This window comes from Cetorhinus maximus, chromosome 9, assembly GCF_964194155.1.
Source record: "Cetorhinus maximus chromosome 9, sCetMax3.hap1.1, whole genome shotgun sequence".
Lineage (NCBI taxonomy): Eukaryota > Metazoa > Chordata > Chondrichthyes > Lamniformes > Cetorhinidae > Cetorhinus > Cetorhinus maximus.
Window position 1 is genome coordinate 13,966,884 of NC_135887.1, and position 9,821 is coordinate 13,976,704.

Below are 9,821 nucleotides of genomic sequence, written 5' to 3' on the forward strand. Positions count from 1 at the left end.
GAACAAGAGTATGCCAATTCTTCCAGCACCTAACTTGAAATTACACAGGCTCTGGGTAGATAAGCAATATCCTTATGCATGTTTTGGGACTCAATGGTAAAGCTGAACAGTAGCCTGACAAAAAGTTCCAAAAAAATACCCTTAATAATCAAGCAAAAAAAAACACAAGTTGACAATCTTCATACCTTGTTAGGATTCATAATAACCTCATTGGCTTCTGCATCATACCAGCCTGCTTATTTTCCACTTGTGCCAGCTGGAAATTGTAGTATAAGGGTCTGGCACATAAAGGGTTAATGTAGGTCTGAGTACTGAATACAGTACTGCCCACACAGTGATGTAAGAAGGCACATGATCCAGACCCAGGAGTCTGCACGTTGAGCAGAGACTGATAAAGATCCAACGATGGAGATAGCCCCAAGCTTTTACTGTACATGTGTAATTAGTTCTAGTTGAAAAGACACCATTCTGTAACCAACACCCTCCCAACAGAAATAAACGTTTTCTGATAAGAGCTGCATCTATCAACACTTCAATCCTTGTGTCTCCACCACCCCCAGCCTTTGCCCTATCGTCTGAAGGGTCTTCTATCAGCTAATTAACTCTGCTTGCTTAACACACAAGGAGTGTTTCTGGCCTAGCATGCTGTATAGGATAAACAGCAGCCTCCATCATTATACCCCTATTTGCGCTACACAAAATGGAATTCCAATTTCTACAGTTACATAAAGATCCCTCTACTCTTTAATAACGTACCAGTTGTGGTGGGGTTACCTCATACTGCACCAGGATGACATTTCTATCTTTGTACTTAAGCCAATGTTTGGGCAAGTTTTCAATGTGCGTTGAAGGTTCATACCACAAAACCAAACAGTTTAGAACAGAAACAGAAATACCTGGAAAAACTCAGCAGGTCTGGCAGCATCGGCGGAGAAGAGCACAGTTGACGTTTCGAGTCCTCATGACCCTTCAACAGAACTAAGTAAAACCAACCAGTTTAGAAACTTGGCAGCGCTCTCAAGAACTCTTCACTACTGATCCTTGCAACCACCGAAAAGTTAACTTGCCCGTCCTATTGCATCAGGTTGAATTGGATTTTGGAGATGGTACATTTAACCACAGCAGAAAAAAGCTTGAAATGACAAATCCTCTCAAGGCCAATTGCCTCTTTGAATAAAATAATTCCCATTTTTCCCTCCATCCCTAGAACATTGGTCATTGAATGTGAAGCCATTGTTTATGTGTTAGTCAAGGTTGTCTTTTATAAAGAGCACTCATAAATACATAATTTACTGCAAGGGTCAACCAGTAATTGGGAGCATTGTCCGTGTCCACCCCCCTGAGATATTGAGAACAACTTTTCGTAAGGAGCTATTCTAAACTATATAAAATTTCTAAAGGTGCTTGGTAAATGCTGAGAGGCTGTTTCCCTTGGCTAGAGAGCTTCGAACTAGAGGGCATCATCTCAGGGTAAGGGCCTGAGATAAGGGCACAAGCTATTTAGGACTGAGATGAGAAATTTCTTCACTCAGAAGGTTCTGAAAGTTAGAAATTTTCCATTGCAGAGGACAGTGGATGAATAGATTGTTGGGCAATAAGGAAATTGCCCTATTGTAGGCAGAGGGTGGGAAACAGGATTCGATTATAGCTCAACCATGATCTTATTAATATCACCACCACCATCTACAAGGCTCAAGTCAGGAGTGTGATGGAATACTCTCCTCTTACCTGGATGAATGCAGCTCCAACAACACTCAAGAAGCCTGACACCATCCAGGACAAATCAGCCCGCATGACTGGATGGCACCCCATCCACCACCTTAAACATTCACTCCCTCCACCACTGATGCACAATGGCAGCAGTGTGTGTGCCACTTGCAAGATGCACTGCAGCAACTCACCAAGGACCCTTCAACGGCAGCTTCCAAACCCACAACCTCTACCACCAAGAGGGACAAGGGCAGCAGATGCATGGGAACACCACGACCTATAAGTTCCCCTCCAAAACAGACACCATGCTGACTTTAAACTATGTTGTTGTTCCTTCACTGTCGCTGGGTCAAAATCCTGGAACTCCCTCCCTAACAGCACTGAGTGTGTACCTGCACACATGGACTGCAGCAGTTCAAGAAAGCAGCTCACTGCCACCTTCTCAAGGGCAACTAGGGATGGGCAATAAATTCCGGCCCAACCCAGCGACACCCTCGCCCTGTGAAAGAATTTTTAAGAAGGCAGAGTAGGCTTGAGTGGTTAGTCTATTCCTGCTCCTATTCCTTACATCTGTTCTTGTAATTGATTAATTGCTAGAAAATGGAACTGAATGAGAAAAATACGCTTTCCATTTGAATATTAATGAAGCTAGCAATTTCACATCCTTACAACCATGTCAGCGTATACTGCAAATGTTGCCTTCACTTAGTAGACATGCTGTCTTAGTCAGAATGTTGTAATTTCAAGTCCTATTCCGGAGATTTAAGCACATAATCTAGGCTGGCACTCCAGTGCAGTACTGAAACAGGACTATAATGTCAGAGATGGCATTTTTCAGTGCAGATTTAATTTGAGGCTCCATCTGCCTTTTCAGCTACATGTAATGACAGGATACTGAAGAAGTTCTCCTGATGTCCTGACCAATACCTTTGAGCTAAATTATTTTATTTTTTTGAAAACAGCTGATCTTGTCATTCATTATCTCATTGCTGTTTGTGGAAGTTGCTGTTTGCAAATTGGCTGCCATGTTTCCTTATGTTACAACTGAGACAATAGGTGCAAGTTTTCTGAGGCAAGGGGAGGTGGGTTTGCCTGTGTGCAAGGGGTTCAATCCCCCACAAGTGACAGCGGGTTGGGATCCCGACACCATCACGCTCTCTTCAGGGTTTTATGATGTGGGATTATGGTGACCTCTTGGATCTGTCAGGAAACCACAAAGATATTTAAAACGTCAATTACATACTAAAATAAAAACAGAAAACGCTGGAAAAACTCAACAGGTCTGACAACATTTGTGGAGAGAGAAACAGAGTTAACATTTCGAGTCTGTATGACCCTTTTTCAGAGCAATTATGTCAATCAGTCAATTATGTACTGTTTTAAGCTGGATTTCACAGCCAGGGCACCTGTTTCCTGACCTGTCCGCAACTCGTCTGGGTCATTTAGGTAAGTGCACCGCTGGAAGAGCTTAAGTGCAACTGACAAGCTGGGAAGGCTTTGAGCAATTGCACCGAAGAACTCCAGCCATGGTCAGGTGAGGGGCTGCTGTTCAAAGCACTTCTCTCAGAGTTTGCCAGTACTCCTTGGCACCTTCTTGGAAGGCACTTGACCTGTCTAGCACTTAACGCACCTTGAATTGTACTTCCCTGCTGCCAGCCTTCAACATTGTTAGCAGATCCAGGACCAGCAGCACTAGCTGCCTTCTCCTGAGACACATGCCCCTCCAAGGGATGGACATTGGGATCCAGCCTGAAGAAGACGAGATTAATCTCAACCGCACCACCACCCCCCCACCTCCAACCCCACCACACCACAACACAGGTTCTACGTGTAGAGGATCAGCTCCATCGACATGCCTGAGCACCCATCCCCGCAAAGCTTGGGCTCTCATGACAAGCCACTGCTAACATCTGTAGCCTCCCAGTGCAAGATTGCCTTCCCAGTGGAGCAGGTGAGCACACATTGCCAGTGGCCAATAAGATGCCTATCACTGGAGGGCCACCCTGAGTCTCTGCTTCTCACCAAGTTGTGTGGTCTCTTCTGCAAGAAGAGAAAGCAAGGAGATGTTAGTGTTTGGAATGACTTGTGTGGAGAAGAGGGTAGGACATTTCTGGAGGGTAGCTGTGAGGGATGGTTGCGTGAGAGAAATAGGATGAGCGTAAGTATTGACTGCACAGATGGTGAGGTGTCTGGAGAGAGAGGAATGATTGGAGCTGCAAAGTGAGTTAGGCTGAGGAGTCCTGTATGACAGAATGCTGGGCAGGTCAGAGTGCATCTGAAGGTGTTGTACATGTCCTCCTGAGGTCCTGGGTCTGCTAGGATCCTCCAGATTAGAGGGACCACAGGTGTCTTGTTGACCATTATGACACAGCAGGTGGTAAAGGCTGAGTTGTTTAAATCCCAGAGGGAAATTTGAACAACTGACATAACCTATATTTTCAATTGGTATGTTTGAGATGCAGCTCTGAATTCAGGAATAAGACCACCGAGCCTCAAAAGGTTTTTTTTATATAAAACTAAATTAAACATTTATTAATTTAAAAACAAATTAAACATACACACATGTCTACAAATCACTACCATAACTTTTAAACAAATCCTCAAATTAATCTCTCCCAGGTAAATCTTCACCAAGGCAACAATAACCCATAGGCTTTAAACAGACACCAGCCAAGGCACATTTGACCTTATGAATTCAAGATGAGGTTCCTTTTGATTTGTTTCCTTTGCGCAGACAGTTGTAGGCTTACAGGCTGGTCCGATCTTAAATTCCTCTGCCCCCCACATACAAACTCCTCTTGGTTTATACCTAGCTTCCCCTGTGAATGTAAATTTTCCATTGTATCCTGGGCTTTTAACATCACACCTTCTAACAATAACATTTTCATCCCACCAATTTTATTAGTAATATAAACACATTGCTTAGCAGCTCCCAGCTAGGTGCAAAATTTCACCCATTCTTTTGAATGCTTTATTTAAAAATGCAAATTGCACTTTACCTTCTCCTCCTTACATTTTTCTAATTAACATCTCAAAACTACTGTACATCAAAGTGCCCAGACTAGCTGGCTTTAAACCAATTAAGTCACACACAGTCAAACACATAGGCACAGACGCTACTACAATTCCATTTTAAAAATAATTTCCAATAACATTGTAGACATTAATGTCTTTTTATGATATTGATTTCCTTGGCCACTTCCATCCACAGCTACTTGTTTGTCCTATTCCTCCCGTCCTTGATAAAGCTCACTTCACCGTAGCCTCTCAGCAGGATATCCAGGTAAGACCTGGGAAGCAGCTTTCCCCAATCTCCTCTCCATTCCTGAGATTGCTGCAGGCTCAAAAATCCAAGTGTTGGCAAGCCCTTGTAACCCATGTCATTGTCCCCTTAGATAAAAGCAAAATACTGCAGATGCTGGTTTTATCTCTACCTTTTAGCCTATTTTGATCCCCCCCACCCCACCCCCACTAGGGCTATCTGTACCTTGCTCGTCCTGCTTTCTACCCTTAATGTCCCCATTAGCACATTTCTTAGCTAATATCACCACCGTCAACACCTCTTTGTCCTTTTGTCTATGACATCTTTTGGCAATCTCCACCTATCACTGGCCCTCTATCCAGCTCTACCTGTCCCACCCCCCTTAAACCAGCTTATATTTCACCTCTTTTCTATTTTTCCTTAGTTCTGATGAAGAGTCAATCGAACTCGAATCGTTAACTGTGTTCATCTCCGCAGATGCTGTCAAACCTGCTGAGTTTTTCCAGGTATTTTTGTCATTGTCCCCTTAATTGGACAACCTTCCTTTGACAGAATGGGCACACCATCCCCTCTTGCCTGCCCTAATTGGTCAGGAAACCTGGAGTCAGGATACTTGAGTATCTTCCAGTATCTCTGGGAAAGAGCCTCGGCAAAGCCCGCCAATCAGTCAAACCCGTTCCTGACCCGCAAATGATTCTGGCATTCCAGCAAGGACTTAAGTCCAGAAAATTCTGCCCTATACTGAAGCTGTAAAACATTTTGGGATAACCTGAGGTCATGAAAGGTAAGCTCTTCCTTACTAACCAATCAACTGAAATGAGTAGAGTCTGAGTGAATCTTGTTCCTTAAATGCTCAAGACATCCTGAATTTTGATTTGGCAACAAAACACTGGCCTGTAACTGGGAAAATCCATGCACAAGCTATCATTTTAAAATGGGCTTGTAATTTGTAGAGCTACACAGCATGACTTACAGAAATTGTTGCTCACATATTCATTAACTGAGAGAATGCACATGTGTAATAGTCACCACATTAAAAAGTTACATTTTGTCTCAGACCAACTGAGGAAATTTGCTCTCATGCTGCTGTAGTACCCACCTGTTACAAGAGGGTGGCGATATATGGCCCCCAAAACAACATCCCAAATACTAAAAATGATTCCAAAATGCCCACATTTCCATTTATTACGCCATAAAATATATAAATGATCAGTATAACATAGGTCTACACATTTTCAGCAGTGACTCCTTTTTCAGTGGGGGTGGGGAATAAACCTTGGGTTTTTCACTTTGTAAGAAAAGTTAATTCTAAGAGTATAAAATGACTACTCTTTTGCTCACTATCTTTATCTTGATTGGAGTGGAAGTGGTGGGAGGGGAGAAGGGTGGGGAAAGGGGAATGCTGGGTGTGAAGGGTGGAAGGGAAATGCTGTGAATGCTCCCAGCTCAGGCACCTCTATCATTAAGGGGGAATGAACGGACTCAATGCTTGTCTGTGAAAAAAGCCATTGGCCCTAAATTTGTCCACACAAATTTAAAATGACTTCGGTAATAAGTGTACATACACCAAATGATAGTGATAAGTCTATGAAATTTACATCCCATCCCCCCTTACCCCACAGAAACTAGACCAAAAATATCTTCTAAATATAATTTGCTGTTCAAACAATGCAGGGTTAAAGATGTCAATAAACCTCTTAGTAAATGCTAATTGTTTGCAGGGAATTGTGTACCTTCAAAACAAGATAGGTGCACAATCAGAGACAAGGTAGCCGCTGGGCTTGTGGCTTACTTGGGGATTATATTGGATATACGGCACAGAAACAGGCCCAATCAATTCATGTCAGTGTTTATGCTCCATTTGAGCCTCTGCCCATCTTTCCTCATCTAAGTCTACCATCAGAACCATGTGGTCTCTTCTCCCCGAAATGTTTGTCTAGCTTCCCCTTAAATGAATCAGTACTATTCACTTCAACCAATCGCTGTGGTAGCGAGTTCCACATCCTCACCATTCTTTGGGTAAAGAAGTTTCTTCTGAATTCCCTATTGGATTTCTTGGCAACTGTCTCATATTGATGGCATCCAGTTATGCTCTTCTCCACAAGAGGAAACATTCTCTCTGCATCCGCTCTGTCAAAACCTTTCCTAATTTTAAAGGCCTCTATTGGGTCAGCGTTAGCCTTTTTCTTTCAAGAGATAATAAATTCAGCTTGTCACTCTTTTCCTGATGTGTATACCCTCGCATTTCTGGTATCATCCCTGTAAATCCATCTGTACCCTCTCCATTGCATCTATATCCTTTTTATAACATGGAGTTCAGTACTGCAAATCGAACTCTTAAGTGTAGTCTAACCAAGGTTCGATACAGATTCAGTATAACTTGTATTCAGAAATTTGTTTTGTTGATGAAAATTCGCCTTAATGACCAACCCTTCTGCATCATAAGATGGAAAAATAACTGAAATAAGATTACCTGCATAAAAGACTTTTGGGTTTTGGTTTATATTTTAGATAACAGCAACAACTTCTGTTTATATAGCACCTTTAATGCAATAAAAGCTCCCAAGATGCTTCAGTGGGGTGTTATAAAACAAAATACAACACTGAGCCACATATTAGGGTGGATGATCAAAAGCCTGGTCAAAGACCTAGATTTGTTAGGTAAGGGAATCAAAGGTTATCGGGGGTAGATGGGAATGTAGAACTTGAAACACAACCAGATCAGCCATGATCTTATTGAATGCTGGAGCAGGCTCGAGGGGCTGAGTGTCCTAATTCTGCTCCTATTTCATATGTTCGTAGGTTTTAAGGAGTGTCATAAAGGAGGCAAATGAAGTAGAGGTGGAGCGGTTTAAGGAGGAAATTCAAGAAACTGGAGCCCAGGCATCTGAAGGGATGTGGCCATGGCAGAGCAAGTAACGTCAAGGATGCTCAAAAGGCCAAAATTAGAGGAGTACAGATACCTCAGAGGGTTGTAGGGCTGGAGGAGATTAACAGGATAGGGAGGGGAGAGGCCATGGAGAGATTTGAAGACAAGGACGAGAAATTTAAAATTGAGGCGCTGCTTAACTGGGGGCCAATGTAGGCCAGCGAGAACAGAAGTGATAGATGAGCAGGAATTGGTACAAGTTAGGACAAGGCAAGAGTTTTGAATGACCTCAAGTTTATGGAGGGTGGAACATAGGAGGCCGGCCAGGAGATTTAGGCATTTTCAGACAGCCTACTCATTAAACCAGAATGTCCAGTCTTAAATCAGACAGGTATGAAATGTAATTTTGTATTTGTTACTGACAGATATTTTTGGTTGTGATATCATAGCCCTCCACTGTTAATAAACAGTCGCATTTCTGTAAAATGTTTGGGAGGAGTTGACTAGTGTGAGTGTTGCACGGTATGCACATTTATGAGCATTTGCAAGCCCCTGCATTGTACACTCTACTCTCTGCCTTCCACAGAGTTTAATTCTGAAAATGTTTTCTGTACCTTTCACATATTTTGTGGCAGGTGCAAGTTCTGTTCTCCAGCAAAAAGTATGTTGATCAGCAGCGGCACCTTGCATTTGCACTTCTGACATGCAGCCTTGTTAATGTGCTGGATATATTAACACTGATCTAATAGGCAAGCAGGTTCACTATTTCCCTGAGCAATCAAAGTTGATGCACTGCAGCCCAGGGAGCATAGCGAGCGCTTTTATTTCAGTGATGTGCGTTAAGTCACATGAGCCTGCTACTTATTAAAGTTCCCCAAGATGTCTACTGCTGGCCTTATAATAATAAATCAGTTGTCCTCCAGCTACTCATTCACATTGTAATGGGCAGTTTTCGAATAATATTGGTGCTAATATAGTGCTTTATTACGTCATTGCATGTCTGGAAAATGCATTCATTGTTAGTGCAGAGCCAAATGCAGCAGAACGAGGAGGAGTTTGTTCCTGTGAAGGGGGAACCGGAAGCCTGTTCTGGATGGTTGAGCTAAATTGGTCTAAATGGCTGTCCTTGTCCGTATGTGCCTTGTGAGAGAGTAACTTGAAACAGGGATTATTATTGTGCTCATTAAAGATTAAATACAGACACTATAAAAATATATATTTATCTTATAAGCATTGGTAATTTCACAGACTATCGTGGAAAAATGTTCACACCAGTGAAACTAAAATTACACAGATAAAATTTCACCAGAACAAACACTGCTCATTGTGTTCTGGAGCAATGTGATGCCAGCAGAACAACACTCAGAATAAATAGTATGCTGGAGGCTGTCCAAGGCTCATTCCTTCCCTTGGTATCCACTATTACAGCTGGAAAATACAACTGCTCTCTGAAAATAAAAATTGTTCTTTTCGATATAACTCAATCTTTGCATTCAGAACATTTCACTCCCAGGAGCAAAAGACCAAGCCTGGCAGCTATGAAATGAGCACCCTACTGAGTGACCTGTACAGTCATTCTAATGTTCCTTTATTCATAAGACAAGGCTTTCACTCAGCTTGAGGCAAATCTGCGCTAACAGATTTTAAAATTAATAAAAGACCATAAGTGACTGTTAACTGCAAAAGAATATTATATTTTTCACATTTCTTAATCCTCCTCCTCTCTCTCAGAATCAACCCAATGTACAATTCCCCTTCAGCTGAACAAAGGAACCTTCAGTGTTACCAATATCAAGTGTTTCATTAATTGAGGACATCAAGGTAAAGCATTCTACCTGCGCAAGGTAGCTCACTGGAGAAGAATAATGTCCCGTTCCACGTACATTATTTATAAAGTGGGACTGAATTCCATTTTGTCAACTTACATTTTACTGAGGTCAAGTATTGAAATATGTATTTAGTAATTATCGGGAAATGTAG